The sequence below is a fragment of the Crocodylus porosus genome, unplaced genomic scaffold (assembly GCF_001723895.1).
Source record: "Crocodylus porosus isolate Cpor-Errol unplaced genomic scaffold, CroPor_comp1, whole genome shotgun sequence".
Classification (NCBI taxonomy): domain Eukaryota; kingdom Metazoa; phylum Chordata; order Crocodylia; family Crocodylidae; genus Crocodylus; species Crocodylus porosus.
This window is the reverse complement of record NW_017728931.1, coordinates 135307524-135322107: the sequence shown is the minus strand read 5'-3', so window position 1 is coordinate 135322107 and position 14584 is coordinate 135307524. Positions and strand designations below refer to the sequence as shown.

The following is a 14584-nucleotide window of genomic DNA, read 5'->3' as shown; positions in this document are numbered from 1 at the left end:
TTTGTTGCTTGCTTGCATTTTCTTAAGTCATAATTGTTGAGACAGTCTCTTTTCTCCATTTGTTATGGGAGAAAAATATAAATTTCCAGGATAGTGTCATCATTTTTGTGTGTGTTTGCTTCCACGGATCAAGGGAATTTAGAGTTTGGAAGATTCAAGTTAGCTTGCATGGAATATCATTCCCAATGAATGCAGAATTTTACACGAAACAATCCAAGACTTCCAGACGTAGGGACAGGTAAGAGATTAGTTCTTAGTGATGTGAGGCTTTTTTTTTTTTTTTTTTGCTGCTTTGCTTTTTAATATTGAGATAAATGTTCTTGTTGTTTTATGATTGGATATAGCTTGTGCATTTAACTATCTATGGGCATTCACTGTATTCTCTTAAGTTAGTGTGCTTGTGTTTTCAGTTGAAATGATTGGTGTACGGGTAGTTGATTTTATATATTGCACAAGTCAAGCCTTTTTATGCAAAGAGAAAGCAGAATGTTTGAAATTCACCTTACCTGACTTAACTGCACTGGTTTTCATGTAAAAAACCAACAGCGCTTCACTGGGGGTGGGGTGGCAGGAACACTTTACTAAACTTAAAATTTTGAGTCCCCTAAGAACTGCATTTTGATTCGGTTTGGCAAAATGAATGCACCCCACAAAAATCCCCATATCCTCATGCATATATATTTTTTAAAGATGGCAGTATTAACTTCTGGAACTTAATTAGGTTTCTTATTATCACATTATCATTCAAGGCCCCTGACCTAAATAAATAACAATCCAAAGGGAGAATGAGACCTGGTGAATCAAATTTAACTTGTTGAATTTGGCTTGAATTCTAAGTTTTCTCCCCAGAGGGGAGTGGGGTTAACAGGTGGTGGGGAAGAAGCATGTCTTTGAGAAAATTAATGCAGGTTTTTAAGCAAATTCCTACCCAAAGGTCCTTTCTGGTCCACAGTTGGAGAAAGGCTGACACACACGGTAGGGGAAAGACATGCTTAGTCATGCAGCAGGTGAACATTTCAGTCAGCTCTCTGAGTTCATAAATCATGAGATTAGGCTAAAAATCAGCAAGGATTTTGTATGTACATTTTAGGTTCTTTTTATTAGCTTTCCAATTTCTGAGTTTTAGGTTACACTTACTAGGTACTTTCAAGCTTACCTCTGTAAGAACAGGCAACACCATACAGTGTAAGAGCAAGTTGGGAGGAGTGTTGCCTGCTAGGGATGGTCTACAAAGTGCCCTGTTTTGGCCCCTGGCAAAAGAAATTCTCATTTACCCCAGTTGTAGAAGTTCTTCCTGACTTCTGAAACTTTTTCAAGATTTCAACATTTTTCCTGTGGTTTATCAAGGCAAAACCAAGACCTTTTCAAAAATCTGTGTCAAAATGCTAGATATCAGCCTAACTCAGAGCACCCTACTAGTCTAGGTATCAGATTGAATGCGAGATACTCACGTTCAAGGCCCTAGTCTGAATCAGACAGAACAGGGACTTGATTTGGGTCTCCCAATGTTCCCAGTGAGCATCTGAAGCAGCAAATTATTTGTATTCAGTATCTTTCTCCTCCTCCCTCGCCCTTTTCCATCCTGAACTTTTCAAAACTTTCCCAATGAACATTTTGGCAACACCGGCATATCCTTCAGAAAGTTCTCGTTTCAGTGGAGGATCATTAGGGGCCTGGGAGCCGAGACTTATGAGGAAAGGCTGAAGGAAGTGGGGCCATTTAGTCTGGAGAAGAGAAGACCAAGTCAAGATTTTATATCAATCCTCAAATACCTGAATGGCAATTACAGAGAGGATGGAAATGAGCTTTTTTGTGTGGCTGGGAGTAATGGCCTCAAGCTTTAGCAAGGGAAATTTAGGCTGGTGATTAGGAGGAACTGCCTGATTATGAGGGTGGCCAAGCAGTGGAACAGGCTACCTAGAGAAGCTGTGGACTCTCCATCCTTGGATGTTTCCAAGAACAGGTTAGACAAACACTTGACTGGGATGTTTTAGTCAAAGATGATGCTGCCTTGAGCAAGGGGCTGGGCTAGATGGCCATGTGAGGTCCCTACTTTCCCATAATTCTATAAATCCACATTTCCCAAGTGGTTTAATCAAAACAATCTTTCACAGCTCTAGGAAAGCCATGTTTATTACACGACCAGTGTATTTTGGATCAGGGAGACTGGAGTTTGTGTCCCGGCTCCTGCTGGCATATATTTTATATAGAATTTGTTTCGGTCATCTCAACACGCAAACTTGTTATGGTTGCAAGGGACAAAAGTGCCTTAAAAACCTGGATCCCTGTAGCCTAGGTATATCACAAGCCAGTGGGAAAGAGTTGCTACCTCCAATTTTAGAATAGAAAGAGTGTTTGCTTTAAAGTATGCATGATGTTAAACAGAGCCACTGGGGATTCAGTTCTCTGCATGTGGTGGCCTTAACACAGGAAGTACCACTAGCAGGTTGGAAGCTGAATATAATGCAGCAAGAGTGCTTAAATAGCTTGCATGTACTTTCTCTGTTATTTGCACTTTGTTTTTGAGCAGTACAATCAACAAAGCTTTACAAAAGGGACAAGATAGTTTCAAAATTAATTGTTTTATGGCCCAAGGTATTCACTTTTTTTGAAAGACCTCTTCCAAATGGGTATTTTTTGCCTTGTTTTCATTAGAAATTTCTGAATTTGTCTAAATTTGATTTTTGGAAAGTAGCAGCTCACAGTTCAAGGAAAAAAAACAGATGCCTCAGTGATAATCAATCAGTTTTGCTCATAAACTGCCCTGTTTTATTGCAACTCTCCCCTATCTAAAAGTAGGAGAGAGAGCTTCATAATATCATTTTCTGGAATAGGGTAATTTATTGGAAACTGAAGAATTAAAAGATAAACTCAACTTGGGTGCTATTACCAGTGTTGTCCAGTATTGAAAAATGATGATGCCGGCCTGAAGACATCACAAAATATGGGCTGACAATCTTTTTTATTTGTCCTCACGTGTCTGAACCTCTACGGAATACTAAAATGATGCTTTCAAGGTTCCCGTTTTGACCCCCCATGATTCAAAGTTTATATCTTTTTAATATGACACTTGCATAATCTCTTCACTTCTTGACGTTGGGCAATAAGACATTTCAAACCAAACTCTAACCCTTTCAGACCAGAGGTGTAGCCAGGCAGCTCTGTGCCCTGGGCAGCTGTATGATGGCTGGGGCTATTTTTGTTCCCCCAACAGAAACCCCGCTCCAATTTCTGCCTCGGTCACCCCCCGACCCCATCTCCAGCTTTAGTTACACTATTGTTTCACATTTGATTAAATAAATAAATAATAACGGTAAGAGTTGGCAAGACCATGTCTATTCCACAGGCAGGGTCGTTGGAGAACAGCACACTACATCAGCAGAAAGGAAGTTAAAAATGTGGAAAAGTATTAATAACCCGCCTCCAATGTCTTTAGCTAAATGGAACCTTTGTTCAAGCTCTGCTTTGAAAGGCTGGAGTTAAGAGAAGGAATTATTACTAGTTTATTAATTTCCAACAAGATTTCAGCCCCACATTCCGTACGGATTGACTTGAATCCAAGACCAGGATAGTTTTCCTCCATTCAGCATGAGGGAAAAAAAGCCTCTTGGATTTGAGTGCAAAGAGGGGGTGGGGGGGGATAGGCTCAGGGTCAGAGCTGCAGTTGCTACCTCTCCGCCCTGTGCCTCTGACCCCCTCCCCAACCTGCTGCTACTGCCTCCCCCCAACACACATGGGGAATGAGGAGGTAGCAGTGGGGTCAGGTGGTGGGAGTGGGGCACAGGCAGTGATGGGATCAAGTGATCAGTGGAGACAGGTGGAAAGGGACAGGGTTCAGGCCTCCTGGCCCCTATCTGCCTCCCTACCACTGCTTTCTCCACCACAGCTGTAAAGGGAAAAGCGGGGGGGGCCACAGGAAGGAATTTTAAAACAATCTTCCAATAATTCATTCCTTTATATGTAAAATTGTAACAAATTTATAAATTTTCCATGTATAGAATTATTGGTGAGGTCATCTTGGGTTTGGTAGGGTATTTTCTTCAGGATTTTTTTTTTTTATGGTACTTTTTTGCTTTTGCTCTTTGTGCTAAAACCAATTTGTCATTTATTTGGAAGAACCATCAATATAATTTGGTGCAAAGTACATTCATATCCATGCCCTTCGCAAAAGCATCCCAGGGAGCTTAGAAATATTAAATATAATCTTTAAAAGCCACATCAAAGGGTATATTTTTTCAGTTCTCATATTTAAAAAGGGCTACAACTTCTAAAATTGTAAGTGGGAGCTAGTGCCTTACAAGAGGAGCATAATTACAGAAAGCTTAGGAATCCACTGACTTCAATCAGCTCTGCAGAACAGTCGGATAATCAGCAGTTACTGATCTCAGGCCCCATTTTAAATACAGTTCTGCTAAACAGTTCTACTGCTGTCCTTGGTATGACATTCAGCAAGTTCATCAGTGCCTGGATTTGCATTTCCATACCACCTACTATTTTCCCTTTGGGTCCCAAACCCGTGATTCTCTCACATGTTCTAAGAGGTAGTCTGTCGGCATGCACTATCTTGAAACTTTTCACCATTTTCCCTCCAAATTGTCACTGGTGTAATGAGTTCGATCCAAGTCTTCCACATTTGTTAAGGTTTAATCTCATTACCATTTCTTAGTCCTTTTTGTTGCTTTATAGCATTAATTGGAACCATTATGGTTTGCTTAATTGCCATGTTGGAAATCCAGTTTTATTCATTATTACCAGAATTAAAATAATATATTTGGATTTATGAAATACCTATCTGATTAGGTCAGAGGGAGGAGAAAATGCCTAGAGGGGAGCCCTTATTTTGCTTGTCTGCTCTCTACCTTTGTCATAAACTGTTGCTCCAGATTTGTCCAATGCAATTTTTTTTCTTGACCTCAGCAAAACTAAAGTGAATTCTTTTATGTTTTGTAGAAGTGCAGGGCATGTATCCATCCTTACATCAACAAAGAATTAAGCATGTGCATCTGTTAAATCACAAGAGTACTTCCATTGACTGCGTTGGGTTGTATGGAAGGTTTTGCTTGCCATTAAAATTAAGACTAAAGAGTCCCTACCTTTCTTCACCCTAGATCCATGTATTGCTGTTGTTCCATAAGGTCTTAGGGATGTGGGAGCCTGCTCCAACATGCTGGAAATCCAGCATGTCAGAGCAGGCTTGATTAATTGAGTCTTCTGGAGCACAAAAATTGACATGTTCTGCATGCATCATGTGTATCGGCATCCCTGTGCTGACAAAATGGCAGCGGGGCGCTTTGAAATAAACCACATCCCAGCACATGTAAAAATGCCCCTAGTTATCTCTCCTTTCCCTCCACTGTTAGTCAGATAATAGTCAAAGACCTATGTGCCTTCTCTGAATATGATTCAGTTAAATAGCTCTATTTCTGCACTTCTTGACTCTGCTAATTATTCTTATAACTCCTGGATTTAGCTGTGCAAGTTAAGCAGTGGAACTTGCTCCACGGTCAGAGATTTAAATTGAACAAAAAAGCAACTGATAACAAAAAAAGAGAGTTTATAGGAGGCACTTTATTGACATAGTGGACCTTCAAGTCCCAGGGAATAGCTTTCACTATGAAGAACAACATTCAAACTCTTAGCCCTTTCCCTTGCATGGCCAACCTTGATACCATGCGTCAGTTGGAAATGGATCACAACAGTAGAAAGGAGCAGGCTGCAACATGTTGAGTTGTAGCAAGAGATGGGGAGAGGCTTCGACACTTTCCTTTCCCTTTTGCAAACACTTGCAGAGCTTCACCCAGCAGCCGACGGAGTCGGTAGTGAGACTTGGGATCGAGGTATCAAAGAGTAAACAAGTAAATAAACTTGCACGGCTAATTCCACGCAGAGCGGGGCATTTAGGAGGCCTTGAGCAGTGAGCGAGAACAAGTGACAAGACTGGAGTGTATTACAAGCCAAGGGATTTGTTTGTAAAATAAAAAGTATCGGGCTCTTTTCCTTACGCTTCCTTATTTCTGAACATTGTGGCTAAGTACAATCAGAGCAGACAGTGCAGCCCCTGGCTGTAAAGCATTCTGGGATGCTGGAGGACCATGAGTTAACTTAAATAAGGAGGGGATCATGGACAGAAGTCCCATAAACCAGTTTGATATAAATCAGTTAAGTCTGATACTGTATCCCAAGCAGGTTTTTCTTTAACTGGTTTCGGCCATTTTTTAAAGCAGTTTATGTGCACTGAACTTCTGTTCTGTTACAGGTTTAAGCCGGTTTCTGACCGCTTAAACAAGTTTATGCACAACTTCGGTCCCTAGCCTGAGGGTTCACTTGTTTCATATTCCTTCCACCAAAACCAGCCTTCCTTTTCTACCATCAAGCCTACGCTAGCTAGGAAGAAATTGTAGTACCCTAACAATTCAGACCTGCCTAGAAAGAAGCAATCACTGAAAAGCTTCCATTCCTCAGCCCAAGACCCTGTAGAAGAGAGCTAGAAAAAGAGGCACAGCCAGAGGCAAAGTGAGACTGGGCACTCAATACAGTTTAAGCAAGGGCTGTGTGTGGTCTGTTGAGAAAACAAAGAATCTGGTTCACCATGGCATTAATCCAGTTTTCAGTGAAATTATTGTTGATACTGTTTGCACCACAGTGACACCCAAATGATTCATTTTGGATTGGAGCCAGAATATCCAAAGAGCTCTAGTGCCCCCAAATTGCTTCCCGTTCAAATACAATTGACATTAAGCTAATCTAGTGCAGCAGGCCCAAGAATGAGATGAACTACACGAACTGCAGAGAAGCAAAATATTAGCAGCAAAAGGGGGTGGGGGAGGGAGACCTACTTATACATAGGCTTTTTGTAGGTAAAAGCCCCACTAAAGCTTCCCCTTTTTTTAATCAGGGGTACAACTTAATGAAATTACATAACCTCTGCAACGGAAAGGCTTCAAAAGCGATCAGCCACAGCGGAGACTGCATCGTGGTGATTAGCAAACAGTCGAGCCAAGCAGATCAGAGTAACATCTGCATAGCAGTGAAAATATAAGCCACAGTGCTAAAAACAATCAATCCAAGAGGCAGCACATAAGCACCGAAGAACACAGGACAGAGACCAGAACCCTGTGGCCCACTAGAGTACAAACTATGTGGATCAAATGCAAATGTGTTCATAAATACAAGATGAGAGTGTTGCGACTGCAAAGAGTCAAACCCAGCAAAGGCTGTGCCAGGGAGCCCCTCAACGGGTCCATAATTGGAAGGAACTGAACTCCAAATCCACTGCCCTATTATGTTACCCCCTAGTGTCATCTCTTGCCAAAGGGAGCTGTAATTTTTATGAATGCCTTGAAATGCAGCCAGGTAATTACCTGCAGGAAAATTTCATTTCACTAAGCGTTAATCTATAGTGAGAGAGTGAGGAAAAGGAAAAACAAGTTTAATAGCATGATAAACAACCAGTGTGCCATAGAATCCTTATAATGGAAACCCTGGGTGTGGCCTGATAGGAGGTATTTTGCTTGAATGAGCCTTAAATCCAAGGAGAATGGCTTGCTTTCAGTGAGTGCACACAATGCCCACATATGCGAGCAACCTTTTTTTTTAAGAGCTATTCCTGAGCTACTAGAAACTGGGTTTGAGCATCATAGGCCTGGTAAAAACACCACTGATTGTCAGATTGTTACTCGTCATTTTTCAGCAACCAAAAAACATAAAATCTCTGCTGGAGAGGCTGTTGCCCAAAGTCCGTTCTCCGATTTGTTTATTTATTTTGGCTACAACCGTTATTTGCTGCATTCCAGAAACGACTGACATTTACAGGTTGGGCAGGATTGGAAAGATTTCATCTGCTTTAAATGCTGATTGTGAACAAAGATATGTTTTTTTTCCCTGTCTGTAGGCTTTCCATTTCAGCTTTGATGTCTCATGCAAAATAGATGAAACAATGTAAAAATTCTCTGAATGGTTTGGGGGAGTTTAATCATTTGTCTTATGTTTTTTTTTTTTTAAATGCTAATACAACACTTATTATGATTCCACAACCACTGGAGAGTTTGACATTATCACATTAGTTGCTAATGTATAAATGCAACACTAATGTACTAGAATTAAAACACTGTATACCGACCTACCCTTAGCTCAGCCATTAAAAATACATTAATGTTCTTTTCCTTCCAAATTGGCCGTTATATGTAATTTATTCAGCAATAGCTGTGTGTGTGTGTGTGTGTGTGTGTGTGTGTGTGTGTGTGTACAAAATCTGATGCACTATATTTTTGGTGTTATTTCTGAGAAATTTAAAGTCCAAAACAGGTCTACTAGGTTCTGTCTGGGTCCCTGTCACATTTTTTGCAAGGTAGTTCTCCCTATATAACTCAGTAAACCCAGGTGTAAAATGAGTACATTGTCTACCTCACACAGAGATTGAGCCTTAATTAACAGATGTTTGCAACTGCATGCAGACCCTAATAAGAACTGCATGGTGCAACTGCAGTATATCAATTATGAGGAGTAAAAGTGACGCTCGGTGCATAAGAGTGACAGATCTGGGGGGAGGGGCTTAAGTAGCTTATTTAGATGGTATTTGAAGAAGGTGGAGTCTGTGATGACAAAATCATCTCCCATATGATTACCGTTTTTTTCTTCTTCCTGTGCAGCAATGGTTCTAAAGCCTTGAAAAGCAAGTTGAATAAAAGGACGGCAGCAACTGCAATAGGCATGTAGCAGCACACTTTCCAATAGCAGCTGTCAGGACACAGGAGATGGAAAATGCAGTGAAGTATATACACTATAGGAAAATTTGGCCTTGGGCAGTATGCTTTCATTTCAGTCATTTTAACTCTTTATATACTGCAAATACTTAAAAATGAAAGAAAAAAAATTATGTTGTTGCTGAATACTGAAAATCTAGAAATGTTCCGTGCATAATTGGGATAGATGTGGGTTAGAAAGCACAAATGTTGCATTTGGAGAGCTTGGCTTTTATCTGATTAAGAACCACGTGTTTCCTCAGATGGGAGCGACCACAGATGCAGTCAGTTGCAGTTTCCCCTTTTTCATATAAACGAGTTTCACTAGGATTGCACAGATCAGAAGTCGAAAGTAAAATGTGTGCGTATATAAATTTATGACTTTTTACCTTGGTTTTATTGGAAATCTTTGGTTCAGATGTTCATCATTTTACAGTGAAACCCAAACATTGCCCTTATTGTACTTGTAGCATATTTTACATATGTCTTTTGATTATAACATGAGATAATATGGTGGATAAATAGTTCCAGAGCTATGCGTGGAGGTCTCTCCAAAGACTTGAAATATAGAAATACTAGCATGATGGAGGAGATGGATAATGAGATTTCAAATCCAGCCTGGGTTGAGCGCAACTGAAGACGTTGCTGTGCGGAGGCTTCTATAAAATAATTTGGTGGTCTCAGTTGTTCCAGATAAACACGCAAATGCATTTGGCATGCACTTCAAGAGCTGCCTCCAAGGCAAGTTGGGGTATGTTTGTAGGCCACATACGGTAGTTCACACAGCCTCTGGCCATGCTGTATTTGATCTGTGACTAAACAGAGCGTTCTTCTACAAAACACTCAGTCCCACACCACACTACATCCTGTTGAAAAGAAAATGAGCCTATACAGGCTGCTATGCACATCTACTTTGGCACTTCTTCTCTAAAACAAAGCTTAATTATCACAGCCCCTTGTTTGATATTTTCTTCCTTTATTTCCTCCACTGATTGTCTGGAATCGTGATAACTAGGGCTTGAATGCCAAGGCTAAAACGTGCATTCAATTAGAAGACAACTCTCGACTGACCTACATAACAGTTCATTCATGAGATAATGTGACCTGCAGTCATAGAGATAAAAGTCAGTTGATTGAGTTGGTTTGGCCGTGCACACTGCAAACTCTCCAGTGATTGGGGAATCATCTAAAATTAGACTCGGCTTCCCATTACCGAGAAAGCTTTGCAGATCCGTCTGTTTCAGTCATGTTTCTTTTATGAAATGGTCATCAGAATTTGTCACATTGCAATCCTTTAATGCTTAACTTTATTAGCACGAAGCACTTTGGTATCAAATTAAATGAATGATTAAGTGAGTTATGTTTCAGGTTTGCTCCTGTTTCAAGGCTTCAGTAGCCAGGCTCCTGTGAAAAGTATTGCACATTATTAACCACTTCCTTTTGAGAGTGGCAAAATGGTGGTTTTGTAGCTGAATCTAGTGGTGCATATCAAGCCCAGTTGCTACTGTGCTGTACATTAGTCTTTTTTTCATAAAGTTCATTACATTTGTTTAACAAAGTGGAGGAAGTCTTTTTCTCAGGGTCTTGTTGAATAGCTTTACAACAACGAACATCTCAAAGCACTTTGCTCACGGGGGGAGGGAAACGCTAACCAATGAGCGTGTGGTTTTAGCCTAACGCTTAAGTGTCATTTTTATATGACTAAACCACAAAGGAAGCTCAAAAAGGTTTCAGGTCTGATAGAAATGTGTACAACTAGGCTCATAAAGTAGAAGGGTGCTGAGAAGAGAGGATCTCTCACCCCCGGGCCTGAGGGGATTGTAAGGTACTTTAATAATTTTCTTATCCTATCTGCTGTATTGCCTGGAAAGGCATTTGAACTGCGTGCTATGGGGACCTGATTGCAGGAGAGGCCAAGTGTGCTTTTAGAGGGTGTCGTGGAAAACTGTAGCTTGTCAAACCAAGGCCCAGGTACCGTTCCTCTGAAATTCAGCCACATTTAGCAACTGAGCAACGTATGTAACAGGAAGAAAAGAACAGACATTTTGTAAGGGGCCTTTGGGGTGATTCTTCTAAAATGCGCTATATCCTTAAAGCATTGGACTGCCCTTTAAAAATCTTTTCCATGAACAGGTGTACCTGATTCTTTTTTTTTTAAGTTTATTGAAAAGACGCAGGTATATTCTTATGGTCTTTATGTTGCTTTTTCCTTCCCTTCCTGTCCCCCCCATCCCCTTTTGATTTCTCAGTGGCTTGCTTTTACTTGTACATTGCAACAGTGGTGATTCACCAGAGAGAGAAAAACCTCCACCGCAAAGCAAAGGAGTTAAGTTTGTCTCGGTAATTAGCCTACTTAATTGTACAATGGAAAGTATTGGTCAGATTATTTTCTGCTTTGCTTTGGTACGTTGGAGTAAATTAATGAGACAGGAACAGCTCCAAAAGCAAAGCGAAAGTGTCCTTTTTTACCTTAGTGTAGCAGTAACACTGAACTAGCCATCTGAAAGAGCTGAAGAGGGAAAAAAAGGCTCTGGATTTGTTTGTTCAGTCTGTTTTGCTTTGTGCATTTGACAACACTTTTTATTTAGTCTGTTTCTCGTATTATTTGGGTCCTGAATGAAAAGCGCTGTTGTGAAGTGGCCATAATCGACAGAAGAGCTCCGTGGAGGGCGAGGAGGACCTGGCGGGGGGGGCAGGTGTAATATCTAAAACTAACTTTTAATTCTGGTGGGGGGGTTTCTTTAACTGACAAAAATGCAGACAGGTAGTGAAAGCATTGTGTGTTAGAAAGTTTTTCATGTTCCTCACTAGCGTGCCTCGTGTTACGAATGAGACTAAAAAGAACTTCTTTGCCTAGCAAAATGAAAGCTGAGAGATTGTATGATGGCTGTCTATAAAAACCTTAGGGGGAAACACCGCAGGAGGGAGAAGAGCTATTGAAGCTATAAGACAGTACTGCCAGAAGAACAAAAGTATAGAGACAGACCACAAAGATGTTTAGGTGGGTAGCCATCAGGTCATGAGTTTATGATCTAGGCTCCCAGTCTGCGAAGAGGGGCAAAAAAACACTAACTAATTTTAAGATGGAGCTTCATAGATTCATAGATTGTAAGGCCGGAAGGGACCTTGGAAGATCATTGGATCCAGTCCCCTGCACCGGGCAGGAAAGATAACTGAGGGTCAGGTGACTCCAGCAGGGTGACTGTCTAGTCTCCTCTGGAAGATCTCCAGGGTAGGCAATTGCTTGATGAATAAGATTTGAAACACGTGTTTTCCTACAATGGCAAGGGGGATAGACTCTAACTCACTAAATCCATTCCCCTCCTGTGTTTCTTCTTCAATCTTAAAAGACCAACAGTTAAGGGATGTTGCGGGGGTGGGGGTGGCACCTGGCAGCTTAAAATTAGGGAACAGATTGAGCCAGGAAATGTATGATGTCTAGTCAGCACGTTGCTTTTTGTGTCCAAGGTAAAACAATGGTTCTCCATTAGCTCCTGGGCTGCTTGCAAAATCTATTTATCCTCATAACACCTCTGCAAAAGTGTCATTATGCCCCTTTCCCAGATGGGAAGCTGTAACGCGAAGAGATTAGGAGTGCATCTAGAGAGCGATCCAAAGAGGAAATTGAAGCTGGTTTCAACTTGCCTGAGCTCGCTTTAAAACAGCGAGCCTGAGTATTGCTAGCTGCAGCAGCATGGGGACTCTTGCAGCCTGTGCTGTGCTGAACCAGCGTTAGGGCAACTGCTTCTCGCACTTTGCTAGTCTAAAGTGAGCTTGTGTGCAACTACAGCTGCAGTACAGGTGAGTCTTGCTCAAGGTTACACAAGAAATCTTCTGCTGGCCAGGGACCTGAACCTGTCTGTCCCATCTAAGAGGCTTCTGACCTAATCACAGATCCTCTCGCTGTAATGCCGTTGTGGGGCCTGCTGAATATTTTGAATGCAGCTTTCTTTTCAGGATGATAAATTATGTTTTGTTGGCAACTTGAATGCTAATAATTAGCAAATTACTGGGAAACATCAGGCTACAGAGCATCCACCGGCCCCCAGGTCAAAGTGCAAAAGCTACATTTTTTCCCCCCCATACTCTTAGCCCTTTTCTACTCTTAAGCTTATCCTGCTAAGATAAGGTTACAGCCCTGAGGATCTTCAAATATATGGTTCCTTAGCGGGAGCTAGTATTCCAGCTACAATATCTCTTTTCAGGACTTAAGCCTAAATAATTAATATGAAAAAAATGAGTCTTGTAAAATTGCCTTGTAAATTTCCTGGCTCAGGTGGAAAATATCTGTTCACTTGCTCTGTATTATAATTGATGATGAAAAAAATCTAATGATGTTTAACTCACCTCCAACAAGTCAGCAAGTAGCATTTTGTGAGGCTGATATGGAAGGGAATACATATTTGAACAGGTCTTTTTACAAACTGATTTGTCTTCCAGGCTGTATCATGCTGTATTATATTTTAATCAAATACGGTTTATTCCCTAGACCTTTTGGGTTGGTAGAAACCAGAATGCCGACCTCTTGTAGAAAAGCCCCTAATGGTGGTTGACAGGGCCTGTTGTAAAAACGTCTGCACAATATTTACTTCCAGCCTTCTTGGAGTTTCCTTTGGAGTCATTAGTATGTCCTGAAAATCTGCAAATGCACACTTGTCAAAAAAATCACTGTAAAAAATGTTATTCGGATATTCTTGTCAAATATAGAGTTTAGGGTTTCATTGCAAGGAGTTGGTAACTAAGCTGTAACTAACTAAATTTACATCCAAGTGTAAATGCAGTTGAATTGGACACAGCCCTGACCCAACGCCCACGAGCTGTGAGATGCTTAGAATGAAAACGTGAGTCTTAATTGAGATTTGACAGTGATCCCAGGTCTCTCTAATATGCTGAATTGAAAGACTCTGGTCCTGAACACAAGGGTCTTCATAGTCCAGCTCTGATTTCTGTTGCTTGAACACACCTCAATGTGAAATTAATGATGAGTACTGTTGATACCATCCATTATTTTAACAGACAGCTGTATAACAGAAAATGATTGACAAGAGAGTACTCAATATCTGTTAGGACTGCTAGTTGTTGATGTGGGTTTCACTCTGTCATTATGAATGCAAGAGTAGTACACAAAAAAGAAGAGGAAAGTACATTTCTATGTATTCTTCCACTTTCAATTTTAAACTGAGGGAACAAATGGCTGTTTTGTCTTCCTCCAAGTTATTTCCTCAAATGTGGGCAGTAAATTGGAAAAATTAGGCAAGATTTTACCCTCTTAATTGACCTTACAAAAGATGTAATGAATTTTTAGGGATATTCCAGGTAAGAGGAGTCCTGGTAGAAGTCCACTGACTTCAGAAGAGGGTCGAATTCAGATCTGTGGGGTAAATGGGAAGGTTGTTGTCGCTTTTTTCAGAGTTACGTTCACAAAAGTTAACAGCACGTTGTCAAATCGTCCAATATTCGGGGTCGACCTAATGCTTTGGGGTCAGAGGGAAAGCAGAACATTTTCCAAGGATTAAAAACACCTCCAGACTGCGTTCCAGGGGACGCTGTGCTCCAACAGGCGCATCGCTTTATCCACTAGAGAGTGCATAGGCAGTGCTGCTCCTTGGAGGAAATGCAGAAGTCAAGCTCTTAATGATAAAATATAGCATAAGCGTATAAAAAACATTGTTCTTCTCCATTGTCTACGAAGTATCGAGTAAAGGTAACCTGGCTGAAAGCTTCATAGAGCAGTAACTCCACTAGCCAAACACCACACGCTGTCACTGGTTTTCATCCTCTCCTGAATAGCATTCAAACAAAACATAAATTATTTGCTAAGTCATTGAGATGCATGAAAGCTG

The 14584-nt window shown here is 40.9% G+C and overlaps 1 protein-coding gene across 17 annotated transcripts in view; it reads left to right on the top strand.

The window, feature by feature from the left end:
- CELF2 (CUGBP, Elav-like family member 2) overlaps positions 1-14584 on the top strand; it is a 777369-nt gene that overhangs the window by 513373 nt on the left and 249412 nt on the right. The window contains exon 1 of one of the 17 annotated variants that reach the window (XM_019543736.1): positions 10492-10566. The exons of the other annotated variants lie outside the window; for them this stretch is intronic. The gene's annotated coding sequence lies outside the window, so the exon portion shown is untranslated. Of the gene's footprint in view, positions 1-10491; positions 10567-14584 lie in introns of those variants that run through there. 17 annotated transcript variants of the gene reach the window in all.